We start from the raw sequence: 18,502 nt of genomic DNA, 5'->3' as shown, positions 1-18,502 counted from the left end.
AAAATATAATCAAAATATAGGACAAGAAATATATTTAAAGAAAAAAGTAATTTAAAAATAGACTTTCTTCAGAGCTTAGATAAAAGCTGGAACGTCTCCAGGCTGTAGTCACATGTTAACTCCCTTCACTGGCACTTGGTGATATGACTAAGCTGTAACACATATGACTTCAGCTTAGTAAAAGAGTGACCTCTTCTTTTTCCACCAAGCTGGTGGACTTTAGTGCATCTCAAAACTCCACTGACTAGAGATATATAGGGACATTAAAGCAGTCTACATAGAGACTCACTAACATGGCTATCCAAATATGTGCTAATCAAGGAAAACAACAATAAACATGCCAAAATGAATGGGGAAGCCCACCAGGCCTCAACCTGTACAAAAAAACTACAGGCAACTAAATAATGCTGAGAGTAAGAGAAATAGTCTTCCCCAGGGAAAAATAACCAAATGCTTATCCAATACCAAATCATCAATCTTTAAGACATACATGAAAATAGCATCATAGATAATGACCAGCTTGTATTTAGGAATTTATATGTATACACATATGTACACATACATTAATACATATATTACATGTATTCACATAGCAACAAATTTTAAAGAGCTAATGAATTTGAAAGAAAAACAAGAGACTTTGGGCAAAGAAAAGAAAAGAGAGAAATTATGTGATTATATTGTAATTTCAAAAAAAAGTCACATAAAAATAAAACACAGTAGATGTCAACTGTCAATAGCTCTTCATTAAAGGGCCAGCCTAGAGAATATCAACCCACCCAAGCCAGATTTTTTGCTTCACTTCATTATAAATATGTTAGTCTGGATACAGGAGCATTGAGGGGGAAATATGGGCTAGATATAATCATTGTAGGTGATTGTGTGCATTTATAAATTTCTTAAAGCATAAAATCAGAATAAAATTTAAAATAAAATAAAAATATTTTAAAATTGATGAAAATAAATAAACATGCCAGTCAGCAAAATTTAAGACTGGTTATTTAAAAATATACATGAAGAGGAAAAAAAATTACAGTGGTGAAAGAGAACAAAGGACATATCCATTTAATCATGAATGCAGAGAAAAATAATCATTTGCAATTTTGGTACAGTTTAGATTTCAACCATCTGTAATTTTTCATTGAAAGAAATGGATTTGCTTATGTCACAAAATTGCTCATTCTATGTAAAATATTCTTATGCATTTCTCAAAATAAATCCCAAGTCTAATTTTAATGTGGTAGATGACGGATTATGAGAAATGTACATGATGTTCTCAGAATAGTTTACACCATATGGTCTCTCACTTTTAACTGATTAGTAAAATGTGTGATTAACTATAAAAAGAGAGAGTAAGGTAAGTAATTTTAAGGCAAATGACATGCCCCATAACTCTATGTTCTTTGATGAGTCCTGCGTGTCTCATAAGGACAAAACTATTGACTTAAATCTTAGTGATTATTCTTAATAATGAGAAAACAAAATATATAAAGATAGAGCTTTCAGACTCACTATAAATAATTAATGTTTAATTTGTTGGACTGTATTAAGTTGACAAAACATCACTTAATTATTATAGTTGTCATTGATATGAAATTTGAAATAAACAATTGTCTGAAACTTTTTACATATAATAATTTGTGATCTTTAAGGGACCTCATTGATGTACTTAGAATATAAGGTTTGAACTGATTTTTTTAAGGCAAACTTTAATTATGTCTCATATTTGGAAAGGATTTATTTTCCACATATTTTTCCCAAAATGTTGTAGCTAAAACTGTTAGCAATACTTTATTATAATTTAAAGATGTTGGATTTTAGATTTGCATTGGATCATTAAAAATTGCATATCAGCGAGACCAGTTTTGACCCAGGCTTTTTCAGACCCAGGCCAGCTGGCCTTGGTGAGTTCCTGATAGAACATCCCCATTGTCTCAGTGTATGGGTGCACCCCTCGCGGTCCTGAGTTCCTTGCTTGTGCTCTCTCTCCTTCTGCTCCTGATTTGGACCTTGAGATTTCAGACTGGTGCTCCAATGTGCGTCTCTGTCTCTGTCTCCTTTCATCGCCTGATGAAGTTTAATATTCAAAAGGATGCCTATATGATTTTCTTTGGGTTCTCCTTCTTATTTAGCTTCTCTAAGAACCCTAATTATGGGTTCAATGTCCTTTATTTATGGCTAGAAACCAAATATGAGTGAGAACATCCCATGTTCCTCTTTTTGGGTCTGGCTTACCTCACTCAGGATGGTGTTTTCTATTTCCATCCATTTGCCTGCAAACTTCAAGAAGTCCTTGTTTTTTACTGCTGAGTAGTACTCTAATATGTATATATTCCATACTTTCTTCATCCATTCTTCAATTGAAGGGCATCTAGGTTGTTTCCAGGTTCTGGCTATTACAAACAATGCTGCTATAAACATAGTAGAGCATATACTTTTGTTGTTGTTGTCGTGGGAGCCTAGGCAGTTTCGTGGATGCTCACCTTACTAGACCTGGATGGAGGTGGGTGGTCCTTGGACTTCCCACAGGGCAGAGAACCCTGATTGCTTTTTGGGCTGACGAGGGAGGGAGACTTGATTGGGGGAGGGGGAGGGAAAGGGGAGGCGGCGGTGGGGAAGAGACAGAAATCTTTAATAAATAAATAAATTAATTAAAAATAAATAAATAAATAAATAAATAATTGCATATCATACTATTGTCTCAAAGACTTCTGTCTAGGTAGCCTCAGATCTACCCATTCTTGAGCTTTTAGAAAACAGGAGGAAAAAAGCTTGCTGAGAAGCTTATGTACAATTTAGATCTTCACATATTTGTAATTAGCGTCACAAAAATCACCAATCTTGTATAAAACACTATGGGAAGTCTGACAATGGAACTGAATTTCTAAAGGCCTCTGAGAATAAATTATGCAAACATTAGATTTTGGAAGAAGAAGAAGAAAACAATGGCATTGTGGAGGTTATTGCAGCTCTCCTGAGTGACAGACTCAGGTATGCCAAGTTTGTCCTCATTCTCCTCTGCTCTGCTGTCACTTGGACTGTTGATCTTTCTGAATAGGAGCAAGGAAAAGTCCATTCAAGATGATTCATAAAGCAATTGTCGTGAGTCAGTGAAGAGAACAGCTCAGCATCTCAGAGTGGTGGCTGTTATGTAGCTATTTCCTTCAGGTTAAAACAGTGTATCCTGGAGCAGGAGGTTCAGGAGGTTCATGAAACTCAAAAGACACACATGACACAGCAGGCTCATAGAACTCATAAGATGCGCAAGGACCCTTTGCAAAGTAATATAAGAGGTGAATAACTGCTGAGTGAAGATTCTTCAGTGCCTGCAAGCTGCGCAGCGGCCTCCTGTGATGCAGTTTCCTCTGAGGTCAACCATGTTGGGTGGGGTATTTTGTTAAAGAAGCTGCCCCATCATCCATATTTCTCCTCCTATGCTATTTTAAATATCCCAGTGAGCTCACCAGTTCACCATCTGAACACAAGTGGAGTCTTATCTTTGGTGTGTCATTGCCCTCTCTGTCTGGAGGAAATAAAAGTAGTATCCTTAGGAAAACTCACATAACAGTTAAGTCAGTAGAAATTGTGAATATCCTATTCTCACTTTCAGAGTTTCATCTGAGATCATTACACAGCTTTAAAAAAAAATTAAGTGTTTATTTATTAAATTTTTTTGTGATGAATTGGACTTTATAAATAGTTACTATTTTAACTATCCTATTTAATATTAGAGTATGTTTTTATCCACAAAGAAGCGCCTCCCCAAATTTTTGGATTCTGTTCATCATACTGAAATCTTGAACACCAGAATGTATTTATAACATCCTGTAGTGACTGAGAGATGAAATAACAGTACTACATTTCTTGGGGACACCCACAGAAGAATGTTTATTTTTCAGGATTATTTTAGCCTTCTTGTTTTTGTTTTGGTGTGTGTGTGTGTATTTCCATATAAAGCTAAGATTATTATTTTTAATTTATATAAAGATTTATTTTGGAATTTGGATAGTGATTGCTGAAATTAAATCCATGGATTCACTTTGGTAGGATTGCCATTTCACAATATTAATCATACAGTTTAATGAGCATAGGCAATCTTTCAATCTTCTGGAAATAATTTTTTCTTTAACATTTTGAAGTATTTTTCTACAAGTCTTTCACTTGCTTGATTAGAGTTATTACAAGATATTCTATTTTAAAGATATTATAAAAGATGCTGTTTTCCTGATTTCTTTTTCAGTATAATTGTCATTTTTATGTATAAAAGCTACTGATTTAATTTGTAGCATATTACTTAATTATAAAGTCAATAATTGGTAAAAATCATTGTGTCTTTCACATGTAAAATCATTTCTGCAAAAATAATCTGCAAATTAGGATACATTGATGTCTTATTTTCCTATTTGTGTCAACTTGAGCTTCTTGCACTATCTTATTGTTCTAGCTAAGTCTTTCAGCATTATATTGAATGGGCATGAAAAGGGTAGACATCCTTTCATTCTTTTTGTGCTCTTAATGTTAGTGTAAATGTTATTTTTCTCTCTGTTAGAAAGATATTGATTCTGGGATTGCTATAGTCTGCCTTTATTACATTGAGGAATGTTCCTTTTTTCTTAGTCTTTCTAAAAGTTTTATGAAGAAGTGATGTTGGATTTTGTCTGCATCTAATGAGATGGTAATTTGATTTTAAACTTTTAGCATGCTCTTGTGGTGGGTTAACATATTGAATCATACCTGCATTACTGGGTTGAAGCCACCTTGATCATGGTGGACAATATTTTTAGATATATTCTTGAATTTGAATTATAAGTTTTCTGAGAATTTGTTTAGCTATGTCCATAATGAACTTCATTATATAATTTTCTTTTATGTGGCATCGTCATGTAACTTTTTTACTAAGATGTTAATGGTTTAATTTATAAGCTTTATAAATTGGTGTTTCAATTTCAGTAAGAGTTATAATTTCTGTGGTATATTATCAAAATTTCCTGTGTTTTCTCATCACTTTCTTGAGATCTTTGCTCCTAAAATGCACCTGCCATGTTGTGTGCTCTGTGCAAAGCAAATTCACTATGTTTTGCTCAAAAATGTGCATGAGTCTACTGTGACAAACCACCTATACACTTAAGGAATTAAATAAATTAAGTTTATGACTTACTAATGGGAAGCAAGGAATATCATAAGAAAAACCTGGCATGTATTGCAATCTTGTCCATCAAGAATCAAGAAAATAACAAAGGAAGAGTGGAGTTTTATCTGTTGTGCACACAGATAACTCGCTCTGGGGCTGAGGAACCTCCGAAAGTAGTGTAACTTGAGCTTTATACCCTAGGGATCAGAGACACTCCTATGCTAAAGCACTGAAGAGCATCCTGTTCCCAAGAATTGAACTAGGCTACACTGGTATGTTCTTCTAGTCCAATATTTTTTTTTTATTCCAAGTAAATTGTATGGTTGCTCTTGAGATCTGAAACCAAGAAAGAAAATTACCCAACTCAACACTCCTGGAGAACCTTCCTGTAATGAGGCAAAGCTCAAACGCTAAACTTGAAGGACCCACACTACTCCCACACACCTTTAAAAGTCTATTTAAAATGTATGTGTCATTCAATCAAACTCTTAATTTTGAGAAGACAAAAATGAAAAGAGACTTTCACAGCATAAATATATATGGCAGCTTGCAATAGTTCCAGCAGTCCCTTATTAAATAATAACAGCTGGTACAATATGGAAATATATATATTTATATATAAAATACATATATGTATATATATATGTCTCATTCATATTAAACTTTAAAACCTGAAGATTAATGAGAAATACAATAGTTTTAGCCCACTAAGTCTTGGATGTTTTATTAAACAGCAAAAGATAATAGATACAGGTTTTAATATCATAATGATATGTTTTTAGGAAGTATATTTATTTGCAACTAAATAGTCTGAAATATAAGCTGCAAAATGCAGTGAAAATGAATCTTAGTATGTTAAAAATACTTTTTTGCCTTTCTACATAGTAAATTATTCTTAAATTAAGAAGGAAAAAAAGTAAAAACCTGGGAAAAGAAATTTCAAGAGCATTTTGACAGACCATTGGTACAAAGTACCAAGATACTAAGAGTTTCTAACATTCTAAAGACCATCTCTGTGAAACAATGGTGTTTTAGAAAATCCCATAAGATTATTTATCATAATAGCTGTGTTAAACATCTGTGGGTGTGACTTATTTATAATGTAATGAATCTAGTAAGATAAAGATGAAAATCTCCAAATGGTGAAGAAAAATTTTATAGGAAAATTATTACCATAAAAAAAAGAAAAAGAGAAAGAAAACTGAGGCTAAATTTCCTCATACCTTATTATGTAAAGACAATCACCCATTCTAAAGAACCATTGGTTGTAAAGCAGGGTATATTTGACAGGAAGGATGGCACAGGGCATAAGTCAAATGCTTGGAATTTTGCCTCGGCTGACATGAAGGAATAGTCCTTACTTGCAAACTAGATCAATCTTGACTTCAGAATTTAGGGGAGTGTGTCCAAGCTATGTGACTTCAATTTTTCTTAAACAGGAGTTTCTACCTTGGTTATGCAGAACCTATTTGCTGTTATGTATAGATTGTACAGAGATAACTTAGGCTCTTTACCTGATAGCTTTTCTAATGGATATGAAATTTTGAAGAACCATACTAAAAGAAAGACACCTTATGTGGGTCGTCTGTTTCTGGACCCAAGGTAGATGATGAAATTGTAGCAATTGAATTAATGATCTAATAACCTCTTGTGTGCTGGATGAAGGAAAATATAGATTTTACATATAGGTATAATATTAATATCTGTGCTTCTAAGGGCAATGGAAGACAATTAAATCTCCTAGATGAATAGCTTCTATCATATTTCCTATGTCCGATACTCTGCTAATGTCTAGTGATGATATTCATTTTTAGAGGTGATGGTATCTGCATCATTATCTTCTAATTTAAGCAACCATACTTTTGTGATTATCATGAAAATGCAGAACTAAAATAGCTTATGTTTTGGGACTCTTGAAATAACATCATTAAAATAAAGTCATAACTTATTTTTTGTATTCTTGTGATGCTTGTTCTAAGTGTGCAAATGTGCAGAAATGTATAAAGCCAGAACCCTCATTCACAACACCAGTTAGTTTCTTTCAGGAGAGCCAGAACAAATTGTCAGAGGACATGTACTCAAATTATCCTGAAAGATTATTTAGCTTCTGGTCCACACGTATGATGCACCATGAATTATATACAGCAATTCTGCACTGACTCTTCCCAAACATGCAGACAATGAGAACTGACTGAGATTTTAAGGCATGAACTGTGCTATAGAGCAGTAGACTGATAAAGCAATTCTTCAAAATTCATAAGGGTTCTGCTTCCCCAATTTGACCCCGAAGAATACACCCTATTTCAAAACCTAAAATTGCTCTATTGGGTCAGCAAGATAACTTAATAGTACTGTGAAAGCACTTACAATACAAGCTTGACAGCCTGAGTAATCCACCCAACAATGGAAGAAGAAATTAGACTGGACAAGGCCGTCCTTTAACGTCTATGTGCACACAGTTACACATGCATAGCTCCCACGATAATAATGAAATTTAAATAAATTGCACTATTTTCAAGGTAGTGATTCTTCGGGCGAAGCCATGTAATTAAAGCAAAAATATGTGCATGCTACAGTCAGTAAAATAAATTTACTTGTGTGTCTTTTACACTGCTTTTTTATGATGGAAGAATGATAAAGAACGGGAAGCTCATATATGGATTTGAAACACATGACTGTATATACAAAAATAATGCCGGAAGACCCCCATGGTTCTAAATACAGATAGCTGACTAAACTGAGAAAACACATTGAAAGAAATACTAACAATTCTTTTAGCTATAATATATGACTATTCTTGGCCTCAAACACTGGAAATCTCATGCAGCAGCACCCTTTTCAAAAATCAGATTATTTAGAATATATTTCTATTGTTTTTCCTGTGTTCATAAACATAGATTAATGCTGTATAATAACAAATTATTGATCAGTTACATTCAATTTCATGTTACTATTTATTTTACAATATCAAAACAATTACTTAAAAGATCAAAATAAATAATTATGCCTTGGAGCCTGAACTGGCCACCCCTTGTAATTGGATTGGTGATTGCCCTGGTTGTCATTGGTGAGCCTTCATCCATTCACTGATGGAGTCAAATTCAGAGACCCACTGTCAAACATTAGGCCCAAGTCAGGGAGTTCCACTGAGGAGAGAGAGGAGGGTCTATAGGAAATAGTAGGGTAGGAACATCACAGGAAAAACCATAGAAACCACTATCCTTGTTCCGAGGAACTCAGATTCTGAACCAACAACCAGGGAGCATGCATGGAACAAACTTAGACCCTCGGCATATATGTGATAGTTGTGTCAACTTGGTCTATACATATGTTTCCTGGCAGTGGGAGCAGGGCTGTCCCTGATGCTTTGACTGGCTTTAGGTAACCTATTCCTCATGCTGGGTTGCCTTGTCCAGCCTTAATACAGGGGGACACGCTTGATCTTAGAATAGCTTCATGAGCCACTCTTTGCAGAAGGCTATGGGAGGCCTGCCCCTTTCTGTGCAATTATGCAAGAGGAGTGGATTTACTGGGGAGGACAGAAAGAGGAGGGAGGAGAGAATTGGACTGTAAAAAAAAAAAAAAATAAATAAATGAATAAACAAACAAATAAATAAAAAATCATGCTTTGGATACTTCAAAAAGATTTTCAAATTTTAGTATATGCAGTAGCTTCAGCCCACAGACAATCAAAGTTAGTGTAAGAAAAATAGAAAATTCAAAGATTTCAAACTCATGTGATAAAAATTCTAGAAATAAAATCTCTACGAGTCCATAAAAATTCACTGAGTTATTTAATCAGAAAAATGTGAGAACAAAAATAAGCTTTAAATAAATTATTGTAATTAATATTTACATTTTCATTTATAGAAATGTATTTAGTTTTGCTAAATTATTCTAATAAATATTGTCTAAGATAAAAGTCATTAATATATTATTGTACAATTTTATTAGTATTTTTATAACTCAGTCTTCGAACCAGTTTTACATTTAATATTCAAAAATTCCAAAAGCCATCCACAGTGTTTGTTTTGAATTTTTATTTATAAATTTTTAATGCACTAATGAAAAATTTGCTTCCTTGGGTATATTTAATATTAAGTTAACTAACGAATGTTAGACCCCATAGGGAATAAAGTTTTTTGTAGCAACCTATTTTACTCAGAGTTTTCGTGTGAGTGTGTATGTGTGTGTATGTCTGGGGGGAATGTAAAAAGTATAAAAGTACAATTATACAGACTATATTGGAAATATATACATGTAATATATTCCTTCATTCCTATATTACTATATCAAGCTTAAAACAAAAGAGATTTTAATGGGTTGATGTCACACAATTGTAAATTGACAAACCCAAATCTGCAGGGAAGTTTATCTATAACCAGCAAGAAATCCCAGCAGTCAATGTTGCAGCGTTCAGCTGCATAACACAGAGATAGACTCCCTTTTTCTTTGTGAGTGCTCACTCTTTCCTCTTAAACCTTAACTGAATGTTTAAGGTCCAGCTGCATTATACAAAGAAATCTGGTCGCTCATCTAAAGAGCAGCTTTACAGAGATTTCTACACTGGTATTTGACCCAGCAAAACTGCAGCCAAGCCTAGCCAAATTCATATATAAAATTTACTGAGTAAAGCTGACTGAATAATTTCAGTATTGTTTGAGAAAAAAATGTAATGGAAAAAATTTTTAAAAAGTGTATTTAAACAAAAAAAAGAGATTGATGCAGAAAAGTAATAAAAGGCTAAATTAAAATAATATTATAGCTTTAAATAGAAACATTCAATATCATGCTAAGTTTACAAATAGCCAGTTATCTTTTAAAATTATTTTTTTTGCATTTAGTTTGCAGGGGCAGGGAATGCATATGTCACACCATATATACATGGAGATGGGAAGAAAACTTGAAGGAGTCAGTTCTCTCCGTTCTCTCCTTCCACCCTATGTGCTCTAGTTTCCGTTATGTTGCTACATAAAACACTCCCGACCAAAAGCACCTTAGTAGAGGAAAAGGTATATATGTTTCTTACACTTCCAGATTATGGTCCCTCACTGAGAAGGTGAGGAGGGTGGGAATTCAAGGAAGAGACTGAAGCAGAAACAGTGATGAAACACTGCTTGCTTCTAGAACCATGCATGTTCTGGAAATTGAAATCGTGGTGGCAAGTAACTTCACTCTCTGAGAAATCTTGCAAGCCCCTAAGTACTCTTTTATTTTAAACATATACTGGTAGATACTTAGATGATTGACAGTTTGAATATAGATAATAGTTGGCATGAATAGAATAGATTGATGGAGGAATTTTAGATGGATGTTTAATAGGGAGATGAGCAGTTTAAGTTTGAATATTTATCACATTCTACCTTTAACTAATTTTGAGTCTTCCTGCTTCTAAGCACAAAGAAATAGGGAACTACAGTCCTCCAACCTCTGCTTCATGCTTTGCACCGATTATGTCACTGCATATTTTTTTACATTATTAGTGTGTGTGCATGGTTGTTTTAATTTTATAGGCACAGAGATGAAGTGACATATACTTTGGGGTGAATCTTTGGGGTGAACATTAGCCATGTTTGATTCAAATGGAACTGCTAGAGTGAGTTACTGAGTCAATACTAGAACCACATAAAACCCATTAGACTTTAGGGCACAAGGAATGTATTTTATATTATGGGAAGTTCTTAACTTTGATAATCAGGGGCTGATTGTTATGATCAGAACGTGGCTTCCAAAGTGTTTAGATTTGAAGATTATTTTGAAATAAGATAGCGGTGTTGTGAAGAAGGGCATAGTCGGAGGTGTTTTAGGATTAGGGCCTCATACTCGTGACTAGAAACATGAAATGTTAATAGGAGTGAGTTCACCCTTACTTCAGTGACTTAATTCTCATGAAAGTACTAATTTTGATTTTGCTTGTATTGTCTACTACTCAAGTCTGTCCCTACCCTGAGGGCACTTGTAGAGTCACCCAATGTAACAAAGCTATTAGTAATGATTTCTTTGACTCCATCTTTCCTAGATCTCTCTGTTAAGCCGTCTGACACATATGGCATTACACCAAAAAATTAAATTGGACTAATAACTAGTTGCTTTCATTTTACTTATTTATTTATTTTATGTTCCAGCAACAGTTTCTCCTTCCTCCTCTCATTCCCCCACCTTCTGTTCCTACTCATCAATCGACTACTTTTCTGTACAGGAAAAGACAGGTATCTCATGTATATCAACAAAACATGGCATAGAAAGTTGCAGTAATACTAACCACCTCCCATGTATTGAGACTGAGCAAGGCAGTTCAGTGTGAGGAAAAATGTCCAGAAAAACAGTAAAAGCATCAGAGGCAGCCCCTGTTCCAACTACTAGGATTCCCACGAAAGGACCAAGCTAAACAAGTATAACACATAGGGTGCCTAGCCATTCCCATGCAGAGTCCCTGGTTGTCGGTTCAGTCTCTGTGAGCCCTTATGACCCCAGGTAAGTTGATTCTGTAGGTTTTCTTGTGGTATTCTTGACCCATGTGGCATCTTCAACTGACAGTCTGTCCTGCCTGAGGGATGTGCTAGAGCAAGGGTGGCCTAGAGGTTGAGAGAGTGGCCAACCAATGACTGCTGTAGCCTAAAACCCATGCGAGGAGGTCAACCCACCACCGGAAGCACCAGGAACCAGCCGCTGGATGATCCAGAGACCTAGGATAGAACCAAGCATGAGTGGGGCGACAAAAATGTCAATGTAAAACTGCTTTCGTTTTTAACAATATCCTGTTCACAAAATTTTCACCAGTCTGCTTCTATTAAATTCAAGTAATGGTATGAAGTTTTTCAACTTGTCTGCAGTGTTTTCATGGCATTAGGAGACCTTTCTTTCCATGTATCATTCTCTATTCTCTACCGAACAATGTGCACTGTGGTTTTAGTTGCTCTTAGTAAAGACGGGTTATTGTTATTGAGAGCATACTTTCGCTTCGGCTTTCAACACACTGTTTCAAATGGAGTCAACCCCTTTGGGGAGAGCATAGGAGCTTTGTTTCCTCATGAATTGTCTCACTCTTCAGTCAACACATTGATCTTCTACTTAGGACACGTGTTAGAGCAATAGCCTGGGATAATCCTTCTTTGTCGTTCCTTAATGGAATTTCTGTCTCAAGGGCAAGCCAGAGCGAACCAGGTCCTTAGGTTGCCTTCAGCCGGTCATAACATGGGCAGAACCTCCTATCTGTGCATGGAAGATGAGGGAAGTGCGCTCTTAATATCTGAGTAGTCCTCCCAAGGGGTTTAACTTGTTCACCTTAAAATTAAAGAGTGTATTAAATGGTAGTGATCAGTTACAGGAAGAGTTAAGCCGATGACAGGAGAGTGAGCCATATCTTTCCATCTATCTCCTCCACAGATGGAATTCCCATTAAACTGAGTTAGGAGGATGAAATAAGGAAAATTTCATTTTATTTAAAGGAGATCAATCTTTTCTGCCCTTATCAAATTTTATCATTTTAAGTAAATTTGTTCTATGCCCTCAGATAATTTTCTCTGAAGAGTTTTTATTTTGTTTGCTTGCTTGAATATTTTTTCCACTAATATTGGATTGTAGGTCCACAGAACTTTTCACATTGTCAGCAAGAGTGAAGTCTCAAGTCTCATGCACTGTTATTATTTCTACATTAATATATACAAATTGTATGTGCCACAACCTTCTGAGTTTACATAGCAATGAGTAAGTCCTGCTGCCCTGTGGTGTTCTAAGTTTAGGGCAAAAAAAATGCATGTGAATGTTTTAGAGTTTTTAGAAATATCATGCAACTTTTTAGTCTCTAAATCTATGTCTTTGTAATATCTATGCTCAAGCATAGGTTCTGAAAGCAAATATTAAGATGAAAGATTTCTCTATGAGTCTTACAAGTCAATTAGACTGTTGAAATAATATATAGTCACCTTCTCCTGAACAAGATTTTGCTTGGAACTGACGTACAATGCCTTCAACTGGATTTATGATGGATAACTCAAATTTACCAAGCCTAAAACTTCATCACACGGTACTGTTCTTTTGCAAACTTGTTTCAAAACTTCCTATGTATCAGTAAATGCCGCCCTTCAGCCCTTACATTCTCAAGACATAGAAGGGGGGTCTTTCTGATTTATGTGCTCTCCCATCCCTCACATCTCACTTCTTGACGAGTCATGTAGTTTCAAACTGTTCAGTGCATCAGGAACATATTCATTTTTCTATTTCCCACTGACAGTTCCTTAAGCAAAGACCTCCTAAATTCATTGCAACAAAGATTCCTTAACTAGTTTAGTCTTTATATTATTGGGCTTAGTGGTTTATAATATATTTCTATACAACAGATACAACAGCATAGATGAGTTCTTTCTTGAAAAAAGTAACCTTTTTTATTTGCTTAAGGTGGCAAACTATTGCTTTTAAAAATCTCAAATTTTCCCTATTAACATATAAGGATTTTTTATCATATAATCTTTATCTTTTCAACTCACATCTTACCTATTTCTGTCTTGTTTGTGTGTCAGTTTTCTTTTTACTTTTCAAACATGCTGTGGTGGTTTGAATAAGAACAATATCCATAAGCTCATATATTTGAATTCATAGTCACTAGGGAGTGACATTATTGGGACAAATTAAAAAGATTAAGGGTGTATATTTTTTGGAAGAATAGTGCTACTATGAGTGTGGGCTTTGAGATTTCAGAGATCAGAGTACTTATCTGTCTGTCTATCTATCTATCTATCTATCTATCTATCTATCTATCTATCTATCTATGTCTTTCTCTCTGCCTACAGATTATGATGTAGAACTCTCAACTGCTTCTCCAACACTTGTGTGTTGTGTGATACCGTGTTCGAACTATGATGTTAATGCACTAACCTCTGAAACTGTAATGAAACCCAATTAAAAGTTTTCTTTCATAGAAAAAAAATAAAATTTTATAAAAATATGGTTGCCTTGGCCATGGTGTCTCTTCACAGAAACAGAACAGTAGCTAAGAAACACCCATTTTATAGACTTCACAATACTCTATCATATATTTTTTTTCCTCTAGCAGGGCTATTCACTTTAAATACCTATTTTATTATTTGTATGCCTCTTTTAAATGTAACTTTTAAATGAAGTATGAAAATATAACAGTAACATACTTACAGAGATATCTAAGGCTTTCCAATCAACATTTGCGTTTTGTCCTATTTTAAATCAGTCATTATTCATTGTCAGTCTCATTCAAATATGTCTTTGCTATCATTAAATCAAAAATCTGTGAACTCCAGCCAAGGAATCTTTTTTCACTTTGTGAGCTTTATCTTCACTCAATTTCTTCCTCTGACTGCTCAAAATCTTTTTAGTTTCACAAAGCACCATTCGTCAGTTGTTAGCCTTAATTTCTGAGTAATGGAGTATTTTAAGTCCTTCTTACACACCTTATAGGCTCTAGCAGTTTCAGTGTTTCTGGTTTTACACTGAGGCCTTTGATCTATCAGAAGTTGATTCTCATGAAAAGTATTAGATACAAATCTAATTTCAGTATTCCACATGGGAACGTCCAGAACCATTGTTTAAGATGTCATCTTTTCTCCATTGTGTCATTTTGGTAACTTCGTCAAATATCAGATGGCTGTAGTTTGAATATACTCATGTTTGGATCTTTTATTTTGTTTCATTGATTCACATGTTTTTGTGCAAATACCGTGCTGCTTTTATTACTGCAGTCTTATAATATGGCTCGAAACCAGGCACATATGACATTCTTCTTTTCAGTTCAGGATTGCTTTGACTATCTAGAATCTTTGGGGCTCCATATGAACTGAAAGATTTTTTTTTACTATTTTGTAAAGAATATCATGGGGATTTAAATGGGGGTTCCATTGAATATGTAAACTAGTTGCAGGAGGGTGATCATATTGCTAAGATTAATTCTTCCAATCCATCTTCTAGTATCTTCTTCAATCTTTTTCTCTAAAATTTTAGCATCTTTCTGTTCTAATCACATGTAAAAAGGTCAGCTATTTATATTTTATGCAATAGTACCAGTAATTAGCCACCTGGTGTCTACGATGTTACATAAACTTAAGACTCTAATTATTGTTCACTTTAACCATAAACTACCCTACTTGATCAAGCAAATTTCACTATTCTCTAATGCTCTCCCAAAATACCTATAGTGGCTTTTAAGTTTTTAAGGAAGCATCATATATATAATATATATAATAGTCACTTGTCTTTTTTCTCATTTGTAGAGGCAAAAAGTAATATTTGGAGAACCTAGGCTTACAATAAAAACCACTGCCTCTGTAAAACAATCAAGAAAGTTTTATGTTCTCAAGGGTAGGAAATATTGTTCTCTATATTTTCATCTTTTAGTTGTATTTTACTTTTCCAATGTTAACCTTAGATGACTCAAATTTTTGCGCTGTATATTTGTTTCTAGAAATACAGGTTTAAATAACCAACAACTAGAAGTAAAGTTGATAACATCCTAATTTAAATATGTGATAGTAGGATCAACGGAATAATGAGACATCTTCAAGTGGAAAATTCCACAGATTATAAGAAATATAAATGTTATAGTAAATTACTATGAGTAGAAATTTTCTCCAAAAATAGAGGTTGTACTTTACCAATCAGAAATTCATTCTTTGGAGACTGAAGCATTATCTTTCAGAAGATTGATAGAATCTTAACAATGTAAGAATGTACAGTGGAAATAATTTTCCCGCTCTCAGAATAGCAACAAACAACGCCATTTACCATCTAAAATATAAGAACATAATTATGTTTGTAATCTGAAAGTTGTTCTTGACTTTGTTTCACTTCTCTGTAGTTATGTGACTAATTGATGATGTCATGTATTAAATGAACATCTCTCCTTCTTAGTGTGACTGAAGTGCTTAGGCAGAAACATGCTAACCCTTTTCAGCAGTGTCTGAACTGTAGTAGAGAAATGGGGTGTTCCTTGATTATTAAAGCTAAGGAAATTCACAGATTCTTGATTGAAGGACAGTAAAAAAGATCTTTGATGAGATGGTCAATAGAATGTAAGTACTTCCTGTAATCAAAGCAGGTGATGGTAGTCATGGTATCCAGTTAAAGGCAGTAAAACACTCTTTTTCAAACTTAACACTAGTCATCTAATCGTCAGAGGGATGATATGCTATAGCCTAATATGTATACTATATTGTTTGTCCTCAGAGGGATTCTCTTTCTTTCTTTCTTTCTTTTTTTTTACTGAGCTACACATTTTTCTCTGTTCCCCTCCTTTTCCCTCCCCCCACTTCAACTCTCTCCCATGGTCCCCATGCTCCTGATTTATTCAGGAGAACTTGTCTTTTTCTACTTCCCATGTAGATTAGATCCATGCAGTTATTGAATACAGGAAATATTTGTGATGGCTAGATTTAATTGTCAAATTGACAGTACATAGGATCTCCAGGAAAATGAGACTCCATTTTGGATTTTCTACATCAGGTTGGATTGTAGACAAGTCTGTGTGGGATTTCTTAATTAAATGAGCTGTTGTGCGAAGACCCAGCCCACTATGAATGGCACCATTCCTTAGTCCAGGCATTTGGAACTACACAATTGTAGAGAATTCAAGCTAAGCGCAGACAAGTGAGCACGTGTACATTCATTTCTCACTGCTATTGACTATACATGTGATAGGATCAACTGTATCAGGCTGCTGATACTGTAACTTCACATATTGATGGACTATAACCTGGAAGTTTGAGGTAAGGAAAGCTGTTTTGTATTTTAATTGCTTTATATCAGGATATTTTGTCACAGTAACAGAAAGAAAACAAGAACACTATATAACATAACATACCTATTAGCTGGCTGCGAACTTGTGCTTGTCTTCAGATCTACAGATGGGCAGACAGACAGACAGGCAGATGGATAACTAAATGATGTCGTCATTTAAATAGTTCTTATAAAAGGTCCAGAGCACAGTCCAGAAACATAGACTTTATAACTTAAACACACTTCTCATTGGTTCCTGCCTACAAAGAATAAGGACTATGGCAGTGAAATAATTTTGTATTATTTCATTCCAAAGTGAAAGATTTTGTAACTATTCTCCCCTGTCTGCCAATATAGCTAACTTAAACCTGTACTAGTTTCCTGGATTGTGGCAGAGATCAATTATGGTGTTAATATAAAACTCATTTTGCCAAATGCAAAAGCTAGATGAGGCACACAGAATGATTATGCATATTAAGACATTATAATCAAGCAGTGATATCATTGTGGGTTTTAAGCTCATATGGAGTAAGCAATACATCCTTTGCAGCAATCATCTCCTGAACTAGAATTCTTCTTTCATGTTTAGCATAAATGATGCTGCAGGTTTTCCTGCTATGACAGGAATAATAGCATAACCTCACAATTTGACTTCATAACTAGGACTCTTTAATACTCTATATCATCATATAGTCTAAAGAGACCTTTATTATCCCACAGAATATTTTGCTGTTCTGTATTATCAAGATACAGATAGGGATCTCCAGTGTATTAGTGAGATGTATATAATGTTAAGTTTAAAAAAAAAACTCCACAAGTTAAAAAAAAAAAACCCACAAGATTGTCCTAGTCTGAGTCTGAAACATAAATTGTATATTTTGGTGATGGAGGAAGGTCATTGGTTAAATAAAGAAACTGCCTTGGCCCTGATAGGAGAAAATTAGGTAGGCGGAGTAAACAGAACAGAATGCTGGGAGAAAGAGGAAGTGAGCTCTGCTCTCTGGAGCAGACGCGATGAAGCTCCAACCCAGGATGGATGCAGGCTAGAATCTTCCCGGTAAGCGCACCTTGGGGTGCTACACACATTATTAGAAATGGGCTAGTCCAGGTGTGAGAGTTAGCTGAGAAGAGGCTAGATATAATGGGCCAAGCAGTGTTTAAAAGAATACAATTTGTGTGTTGTTATTTCAGGGCATAAGCTAGCCAGGCTGTGGGAAGAGGCCCGCAGCTCTTACTACATTTTGGAGTCTGAATAAAATAGTAATTTTTTTCAACACACACCAGAAAATGACATTTAGTACTTAATGAAAATCTTTGATATGGAAGCATTATATTCTGCATTTTAGGGTAGTGTTTTAACCCCTTTTATGAATAATTTGGATTGATTTTATAGCAAGTTATAGAGGAGGAAATTATATCAATGATTAAAAATTTTGTTCATTTTCAGATCAGAGGTTGACAAAACCAGCATCTTCTCACAATATTATATAAGCTTCTAGGACAATTCGAGTACCTATCACTGTGGAAAAGTTAAGAACATTTTTTTACATCTTTCTTATTTGAATTTCAACTTTCTTCATAGTGTTCTATGCTCAGATTCACATAAAACTCTATGTTCATCTATGATTAACC

The sequence above is a fragment of the Alexandromys fortis genome, unplaced genomic scaffold (assembly GCF_014885135.2).
Source record: "Alexandromys fortis isolate MF-2015 unplaced genomic scaffold, M_Fortis_MF-2015_v1.1 scaffold_142, whole genome shotgun sequence".
NCBI lineage: Eukaryota > Metazoa > Chordata > Mammalia > Rodentia > Cricetidae > Alexandromys > Alexandromys fortis.
Note: the sequence above shows the minus strand (reverse complement) of the source record.